The sequence below is a fragment of the Botryllus schlosseri genome, chromosome 6 (genome assembly GCF_051294905.1).
Source record: "Botryllus schlosseri isolate E-star chromosome 6, Bs_hap1, whole genome shotgun sequence".
Lineage (NCBI taxonomy): Eukaryota > Metazoa > Chordata > Ascidiacea > Stolidobranchia > Styelidae > Botryllus > Botryllus schlosseri.
The window spans coordinates 30,705,250-30,715,987 of record NC_137241.1 but is presented as its reverse complement, the minus strand read 5'-3'; positions in this window follow the sequence as shown (position 1 = coordinate 30,715,987).

Genomic DNA, 10,738 nt, shown 5'->3' with positions numbered 1-10,738 from the left:
CAACAGCGTTAGCAGCCGTTATATAGAGAGCAATTATAGAACGGCCTATCATGTAACAGCACAAAACGTAACGCTTCCGTCGACACCTTTAGTTATGATAGAGAAATTCTTGTAGAATAGCGGACATGTCCAGATGTCCACAAGAGAAAATGGATTCCGCGGATAGGTTTTAACCCGGGAGGATAAGGAAAAAAACTTGGAAGTCCCTTTCCAGCGACTGTAGGCCTTGCCAATAAACCCCTGCAACTGACTGCTTCATATTGCGGAAACCCGAGGTTTCCAGAATGTTCTGTATTTGCTGTTTGGAAATTATGTTGCGCGTGGTATAGCTGGAGACCGCGTGTTGAGTAGAGACTGGACTGGAGAGCTGTCTGAGAGCGTGGCTAGTGGCTAAAGATGGATGCGAGCAGTGTATCCACTTGCCGCATTTGGGAGCCAATTTTGGCTCATTTTAATGTAGGTTAGCATCAGAATTTTGAGTTTGGCGTTTTGGGACTTTCGACTTGAGTATCACAATAAAATTTGTCAACAGCACGTTAGATCAGTACCAGGTGCTGTTTACAAGGGATGGTGTGAACCTTAAGGTTCAGGTTCGTGTGAACGCGAACCTTTCTATTGACAAACATTTACTAGAAAATCATACATGTGCTGCTAACTACCACGAGGACATGTTCTCTGTATTGGCTAAGGGTCGCAATTTATTTCATTTGTCTGTTTTTGAGTCCACCATCATCACTATGAGTGAACCTAGTTTATGCCAACAGAAAGAATTTGGGTACTTCTTCGGTATTCTCCACTCAGCGACCAATGTTCCCCGATGACACCAACAAATGTTTCCCATGAACACGAACAAAAATTTATAAACGTCAAAATAAATTGTTTTTTTTTTGTGTCTTTGTAGAGACGGATATTTGGGTGGGGGTAAGGGGGGATATTAGGGTTGGAGAAAGGGGGATTGGATGCGGGTTGGCCCCAACCCGCATCCAATCCCCCTTTCCCCTAACCCTAATCTTGGGATACCCAACCTTGGCCCTAACCCGCATCCAATCCCCCTTTCCCCCAACCCTAATCTTGGGATACCCAACCTTGGCCCTAACCCGCATCCAATCCCCCTTTCCCCCAACCCTAACCCTAATATCCCCCAACCCTAATCTTGGGATACCCAACCTTGGGCCTAACCCGCATCCAATCCCCCTTTCCCCCAACCCTAATCTTGGGATACCCAACCTTGGCCCTAACCCAGGGCTGTGGAGTCGGAGTCGGGGTAATTTTCGCTTGATGGAGTCGGAGTCGTGAAAAGTATAATAGCTGGAGTCGGAGTCGGTGGAAAAATACTGACTGGAGTCGGAGTTTGTGAGAATGACCCTGACTTCGACTCCGACTCCAACTTCTCTATCATGAAAACATTTGCTTTCAAAGAATTTTCAATAGAATTTTTATGTACCACCAATCGCTGTTATTAATAACCATACAGATCAGGTGCGGACAGCCCGTGGCACGCAGGCCAAATTGGGCACACGAGAAGGTTAGGTGTGGCCTGCAACGTAATTCTCGAAATTATTTATGACATCAGGTACAATTGCAAGGCCAACCAAAATTTGATTAGCATGACCGCGAAATTTGATGATGACTAAAACAACAGTTCTGACGCATTGACGTATCCAGGGGCCAGCCACATTTATCCCTGATTTTCGTATGTGACCATAAAGTAGAATATCTTATAGCAGATTTATTTGACTTGAAATTTTTCTCGGTACTTCGCATGATTCATTGTCACTAGATTTATTACATTCAGTATTTGAGCCCCCTTCTGAAAATTATAAATTCACGAAATTGAGTCTAACTATATTTGCAATTAGGAGATAACGTGTCGTCCAACATGCGGCTTAGCTTGTGCACTCGCAGCGAGATCATCGACAAAACAACTGCACTCAATGATAGAGGCATGTTCACTTATACTGTCCATTTTGCTATGTCTAAACGTCGAATAATCCTGTCCTTTCCAAATGAGCCCAGTGGTATACAATGCGCCCCCCAATGTATGTTTGCGACATATTTATTGATATAGCCTAATTCAGTCGTTATCTTGCAAAAAAAAAATTCGCGCTTCGCGCGACCAGGGCCTGATTGCGCACTGCACAGTTTCATGACATATTGTTATCAATTTTAGAGCGTATTAATATAAGTCTTGTTTTTATTGTTACCTAATTCGGTTCGCTCTTATCGACGACTAAAAAAAGGTTATCAACATTCCAGTTGCCCGCGCAATGGTTCGTAAATCTCAGGTGTCCCTTTCGCCTAAAAAGTTGCCCACCCCTGATATAGATAAAATTAGACATTACTTGCAAATTACAACTCAGTTGCATAGGGGAAGAAAATCGCAAGATGCGTTTTCGCGATGCAGTCAAAATTGATGTAATTTTTGGAATACCATGATACTGTGACAGAGAAAATGCATCGGCTGGTTTTGTAAAATTGTAAAAATGATGTAAATATGACCAAACGATGCTTCCTACTTGACAGAATTAAAAATATTTGTAGTGTAGCTTAGCTGCTTGGGTCGAAAAAAATGACTAAGAAAGACTGCAAGTTCAGATCCTTGAATACTTGATTAAGTACATGTAGACTAGACATGGACTATACTGGGCTATGGTCTTTGACTACTTAACTGAATTCCATTTATGAGTGACCAACGTCTATTAGTAGTAAGTGTGTTTGTGTTTGTAATCAGGATAGTGTGCAATGACAAAATTAGTAAGTTCAATTTCTTTATTAGTTGCTGACTCATACACAAGAGCTACACTTGGATTTTTAATCTACATTTTTATTATACAGGATTGGATATCTGCCATATTTGAACGATTCATACATTTCAGGATATTAGAGAGTCTATGTTATAAAAACTTTAAAAAATAAGGATATTTAGCAAATCTTTCTTTCATGTTAATTGCATAGTGGATAATTCGAGCTGTGCCACAATGAAACAATTTAGCATGCCACCGTTAATCATATGTTTGCATATGTTTAATAGTTGTATGATAGTCATTCAACCGACAATGTGGCGTATAATTTTGGAAGTAAATTGGTAATAATGCTGGAGTCGGAGTCGGTACGTTTAAAGACCCAGGAGTCGGAGTCGGTACGTTTAAAGACTCGGGAGTCGGTATATTGAAAATGTGTGGAGTCGGAGCCGGAGTCGGTGGTAAAATTTACCGACTCCACAGCCCTGCCCTAACCCGCATCCAATCCCCCTTTCCCCCAACCCTAACCCTAATATCCCCCAACCCTAATCTTGGGATACCCAGCCTTAGCCCTAACCCGCATCCAATCCCATTTTCCCCCAACCCTAACCCTAATATCCCCCAACCCTAATCTTGGGATACCCAGCCTTGGCCCTAACCCGCATCCAATCCCCCTTTCCCCCAACCCTAATATCCCCCTAACCCTGGGATACCCTACCCCAACCTTGGCCCTAACCCGTATCCAATGCCCCTTTCCCCCAACCCTAATATCCCCCTTACCCTAACCCTAATATCCCCCAACCCTAATCTTGGGATACCCCAACCTTGGCCCCCTTTCCCCAACCCTAATACCCCCACCCAAATATCCGTCTCTACAAAGACACAAAAAAAAACAATTTATTTTGACGTTTATAAATTTTTGTTCGTGTACATGGGAAACATTTGTTGGTGTCATGGGTGAACACTGGCCGCTGAGTGGAGAATACCGAAGAAGTACCAGAATTTGTGTATCATTTGAAAATCGCGCATTAACTTGTTTGGCTTCGCTATCTCCATGCCAACGCTTCAGTTCTCTCGTTTTCCTGACTTTGTATATTTTCTGTGTGACGTCATAATTAGCGATATATATTGTTGCTGAACATAGTTATTCGAATTCTCGCATTATTGCTGACGATATTCCCCTGACGAGCGTCAGCCGAAAAGCTTCGGGAATAAATATGAATATTTTATTCAAATGTGTTATGAAGTTCTGTACTCCTAAGCGTCTCTTTGAACCGTTTTGAAAGGTACTGTGTGCACTCGAGCGTGAACCTCACGACGTCACGTGGCGTCATATTGCTAATTCCAACCCAGCATTTCAGTATAGATAACTAACCTAGGTAGGTAGGTTAGTTATCTATAATTTCAGTGAAGTGATAGCCTCTGATCATAGTGCCCTATATGGTGTCGACACAGCCAAATCTCACGCCTCAGTGAAATTGTATCACGTCACAATTTCCATTTGGCTACAGGCAATTTGACGGTCATTTTTGACCGGCTTGCCGAGCATTAAATTTGGTAAAACGGGTATCAATCGAAAGCTGACTCTCCACTGATTACGAAAATATAAATTTTATTCCGCTCGTGACCCTGGAACTCCCACAATCAGCCTCGAATTTTTCATTGTTATGGAGATTGGCATTGGGACGCAACAATGCTGTCTGGCGAAACGAGAGAGTACCTCAGGACGTAACAATGCTGTCTGGCGAAACGAGAGAGAAAAAGAGCCAGACACCATTGTTGCGTCCCAATGCCAAACTCCATAACAATGAAAAATTCGAGGCTGATTGTGGGAGTTCCAAGGCCAGGAGTCATTATGGCTCAGGAGCCGAGCGGTTACACATCCCCGTTCCCAAGTTGAGTGATCTAGTAGTAAAGATCACTCACAAGCGACAAGACGGAGCACAAAAAAAAAACCTGAGTATAAAAATGGCAAGAATATGAACAAAGGAAAAGGAAAGGACGTAGTTTATTTTTGTCCTTGATGTTTTTGCGGCATATACACCGACTCATGATATACATACACACGATCAGCGCATATGCATACCATGAGTGCATGATGTGCATATACCGCTGGACAAGGAAGTGCAGATATAGCCGTTACGATTTTCTAAGTCATGCACCACCCCTCCATGCTATCCCAGTAATGCATGAGCGCCAAGCAGGGAAGCCATGGATACCAGTGTTACTAATCAGGTCTTTGGTCTGACCCGGCCGGGAATCGAACCCACGGCCTACCGATCAAAAAGCCGGACGCTTAACCATTAGGATCAAGCAAGATTAGGTATTACAACATCTCACAACCGCCAATATTACAATAGTTCACAATATCCACCAACAACGTAAAGACGGTCACCGCAATAACTTCAAAAGTTCACTCAATTGTCGACAATACACGATATCATAGACACAATTCACAAACAACGTACAGTTGTCATTTTCCACAGACAGTTCCCCAGAACATAACAACGTGCACTGAACCAAGCCAACATCAGAATCCAAACACGAGGTATCAAAATCAATACCCATCAGGGTCAATTCACTATGAAATCAATATCACAGTTCAAACATCTCAATATCAGGGGCGTAGTCCAAGTCCGGTGCGGTGTCAAATCCCAAGTACCACCATCTCCTTCGAACATCTCTCAAAGTAAAAGTTTTACGGTGCGAGGGCTCCTTTATATTCACATCGACACGTTCAATGGCCATCTTACAGTCCACCAACGGCTTCAAAGTTCCAAGTATATCCGATACATTTACTTCTCTACCAACCAAGTCCCACAGCGAGTTCTTGTTTTCAATAGATGAAGCCACCGGAGCACTATCATCTCCACAATCCGCAGCCAAATGTCCTTCCATCAAAGAGTCATCCATCACGCTTCTTTCTTCCCCATGAACATCATCATTCATCTTTTCACACGACTTCAATGGTACCATGACTACCATCCCTGATCCAATATCATCAACAGGAGCAGTAACAGTCTCTTCAGAAACCGAATCCATTTCACTCCCACATGCCAACATATCATGAACGATTTCCTCTATTCCGACAACTTCCCAATCGCACGGATTTGGTTTTATGATACAATAAACATACGAAATCAAGACTAACCCCGTACGCCTGCTAGATTTTTACATTATACAATAGGATTACCCTATTTTGGAAATCGGAAAAGAGGACACTTTTTCAGAATTTTCAGACTTGCAAAACTGGAGACGAATTCTGAAATAACGGTAAATTTTTCCCACTTTGTGGCCGGTTGACTAAAAAAAAGGTCAACTTTTCCGATCAGCGCCCGCCCAAAATACCGTTTTCTACTCGACGTTGCCAGGTGGTTGACTTAAAAAAGGTCAACTTACCGCCCAGCTCCCGACATATCAGTCGCATTTTTCTATCTATATATATATGACCTAAATACTCAAAAAAGAGGACAAAAGGGCGTCCTCCGAGGACACTTTCAAGAAAGTCAAAAAAGAGGGCAAATCCTGTTACAAGAGGACGCATGGTAACCGTATTATACAACCATGTAAATGTTTTTGTCCCTCTCTTTCGCGATCGCTGCAACTGTCGCGCTCTGTTCAAGGGTTGGATTGAATACAGGGATGTTGCTACGCGGCCGGGGCCCCTGCTTGGTTGGATAAGCATCATTCGATGACTATATGTAGTGTATTTCGCTCTTGATGTTTTGTGGTTGCGGGTTAAGCTCATAGCAAAGAGTCATTAAATATATCCACAAACGGAAAGCTTTTATTTCGAACAAACTTTTGCAACAAAGCAAGTAGAATTTTTGGCATTGTCAAGGTGCATGCTCGTTTATTGTTGATTTAGAAGCGAAGCTATTGATGTTCGAAATTTAGGATTGACGATTGATTTAGTATTGACGGTTGGGAGATATAGTAAATAATGAGAGAATTTTCCATCGTAAATACAAAATCTTGTACTGTCATACCTTCGCTTCTACTGGTTGGAATTGAGCCAAATTTTTTTTTAATGAGCCTCGATCAACTAATTGCAAACGTCTGGTTATGAAGGGCGCGGGTTCACGATACGCGCTTTTGTTTTGTCACAACACAATCGCTCTCCTTGTGGGAGGAATCCAGTCATACGACACCGCATTGTCCCGACATCGCATTGTCCCTCCCGTGGGTCCCTGGTCCATTCCGATGGCTTCCCGTTCCAGGGCTACTGCGTCCAAAAACATCTGCTCCCAAAACGCCATGTTGTCCCAAAGGTTGGACCGCTCCTTGCCTGGAAATCAAACAAAAATTCAACGCACAAAATTGACTAAGGCTAGATCGCCGAAAATTATATTTGCACTGGTCAAATTTTTTCATGCTATTGATTTTGCTGAACTCGCCAACATTGAGTTTTGCTACAGTGCTTTGGATATGGAACGATTACAGTATCTATTACCCAAATAATTTCAAGGAACTTGTCTATAAATGTAACTTTTTAGTGCAACTTTTGTGTAAAATAAGTGCAACTTTCCACGGATTTGACTGCAAATTTGACTTGCAAATTACAACTCAGTTGCATAGGGGAAGAAAATCGCAAGATGCGTTTTCGCGATGCAGTCAAAATTGATGTAATTTTTGGAATACCATGATACTGTGACAGAGAAAATGCATCGGCTGGTTTTGTAAAATTGTAAAAATGATGTAAATATGACCAAACGATGCTTCCTACTTGACAGAATTAAAAATATTTGTAGTGTAGCTTAGCTGCTTGGGTCGAAAAAAATGACTAAGAAAGACTGCAAGTTCAGATCCTTGAATACTTGATTAAGTACATGTAGACTAGACATGGACTATACTGGGCTATGGTCTTTGACTACTTAACTGAATTCCATTTATGAGTGACCAACGTCTATTAGTAGTAAGTGTGTTTGTGTTTGTAATCAGGATAGTGTGCAATGACAAAATTAGTAAGTTCAATTTCTTTATTAGTTGCTGACTCATACACAAGAGCTACACTTGGATTTTTAATCTACATTTTTATTATACAGGATTGGATATCTGCCATATTTGAACGATTCATACATTTCAGGATATTAGAGAGTCTATGTTATAAAAACTTTAAAAAATAAGGATATTTAGCAAATCTTTCTTTCATGTTAATTGCATAGTGGATAATTCGAGCTGTGCCACAATGAAACAATTTAGCATGCCACCGTTAATCATATGTTTGCATATGTTTAATAGTTGTATGATAGTCATTCAACCGACAATGTGGCGTATAATTTTGGAAGTAAATTGGTAATAATGCTGGAGTCGGAGTCGGAGTCGGTACGTTTAAAGACCCAGGAGTCGGAGTCGGTACGTTTAAAGACTCGGGAGTCGGTATATTGAAAATGTGTGGAGTCGGAGCCGGAGTCGGTGGTAAAATTTACCGACTCCACAGCCCTGCCCTAACCCGCATCCAATCCCCCTTTCCCCCAACCCTAACCCTAATATCCCCCAACCCTAATCTTGGGATACCCAGCCTTAGCCCTAACCCGCATCCAATCCCATTTTCCCCCAACCCTAACCCTAATATCCCCCAACCCTAATCTTGGGATACCCAGCCTTGGCCCTAACCCGCATCCAATCCCCCTTTCCCCCAACCCTAATATCCCCCTAACCCTGGGATACCCTACCCCAACCTTGGCCCTAACCCGTATCCAATGCCCCTTTCCCCCAACCCTAATATCCCCCTTACCCTAACCCTAATATCCCCCAACCCTAATCTTGGGATACCCCAACCTTGGCCCCCTTTCCCCAACCCTAATACCCCCACCCAAATATCCGTCTCTACAAAGACACAAAAAAAAACAATTTATTTTGACGTTTATAAATTTTTGTTCGTGTACATGGGAAACATTTGTTGGTGTCATGGGTGAACACTGGCCGCTGAGTGGAGAATACCGAAGAAGTACCAGAATTTGTGTATCATTTGAAAATCGCGCATTAACTTGTTTGGCTTCGCTATCTCCATGCCAACGCTTCAGTTCTCTCGTTTTCCTGACTTTGTATATTTTCTGTGTGACGTCATAATTAGCGATATATATTGTTGCTGAACATAGTTATTCGAATTCTCGCATTATTGCTGACGATATTCCCCTGACGAGCGTCAGCCGAAAAGCTTCGGGAATAAATATGAATATTTTATTCAAATGTGTTATGAAGTTCTGTACTCCTAAGCGTCTCTTTGAACCGTTTTGAAAGGTACTGTGTGCACTCGAGCGTGAACCTCACGACGTCACGTGGCGTCATATTGCTAATTCCAACCCAGCATTTCAGTATAGATAACTAACCTAGGTAGGTAGGTTAGTTATCTATAATTTCAGTGAAGTGATAGCCTCTGATCATAGTGCCCTATATGGTGTCGACACAGCCAAATCTCACGCCTCAGTGAAATTGTATCACGTCACAATTTCCATTTGGCTACAGGCAATTTGACGGTCATTTTTGACCGGCTTGCCGAGCATTAAATTTGGTAAAACGGGTATCAATCGAAAGCTGACTCTCCACTGATTACGAAAATATAAATTTTATTCCGCTCGTGACCCTGGAACTCCCACAATCAGCCTCGAATTTTTCATTGTTATGGAGATTGGCATTGGGACGCAACAATGCTGTCTGGCGAAACGAGAGAGTACCTCAGGACGTAACAATGCTGTCTGGCGAAACGAGAGAGAAAAAGAGCCAGACACCATTGTTGCGTCCCAATGCCAAACTCCATAACAATGAAAAATTCGAGGCTGATTGTGGGAGTTCCAAGGCCAGGAGTCATTATGGCTCAGGAGCCGAGCGGTTACACATCCCCGTTCCCAAGTTGAGTGATCTAGTAGTAAAGATCACTCACAAGCGACAAGACGGAGCACAAAAAAAAAACCTGAGTATAAAAATGGCAAGAATATGAACAAAGGAAAAGGAAAGGACGTAGTTTATTTTTGTCCTTGATGTTTTTGCGGCATATACACCGACTCATGATATACATACACACGATCAGCGCATATGCATACCATGAGTGCATGATGTGCATATACCGCTGGACAAGGAAGTGCAGATATAGCCGTTACGATTTTCTAAGTCATGCACCACCCCTCCATGCTATCCCAGTAATGCATGAGCGCCAAGCAGGGAAGCCATGGATACCAGTGTTACTAATCAGGTCTTTGGTCTGACCCGGCCGGGAATCGAACCCACGGCCTACCGATCAAAAAGCCGGACGCTTAACCATTAGGATCAAGCAAGATTAGGTATTACAACATCTCACAACCGCCAATATTACAATAGTTCACAATATCCACCAACAACGTAAAGACGGTCACCGCAATAACTTCAAAAGTTCACTCAATTGTCGACAATACACGATATCATAGACACAATTCACAAACAACGTACAGTTGTCATTTTCCACAGACAGTTCCCCAGAACATAACAACGTGCACTGAACCAAGCCAACATCAGAATCCAAACACGAGGTATCAAAATCAATACCCATCAGGGTCAATTCACTATGAAATCAATATCACAGTTCAAACATCTCAATATCAGGGGCGTAGTCCAAGTCCGGTGCGGTGTCAAATCCCAAGTACCACCATCTCCTTCGAACATCTCTCAAAGTAAAAGTTTTACGGTGCGAGGGCTCCTTTATATTCACATCGACACGTTCAATGGCCATCTTACAGTCCACCAACGGCTTCAAAGTTCCAAGTATATCCGATACATTTACTTCTCTACCAACCAAGTCCCACAGCGAGTTCTTGTTTTCAATAGATGAAGCCACCGGAGCACTATCATCTCCACAATCCGCAGCCAAATGTCCTTCCATCAAAGAGTCATCCATCACGCTTCTTTCTTCCCCATGAACATCATCATTCATCTTTTCACACGACTTCAATGGTACCATGACTACCATCCCTGATCCAATATCATCAACAGGAGCAGTAACAGTCTCTTCAGAAACCGAATCC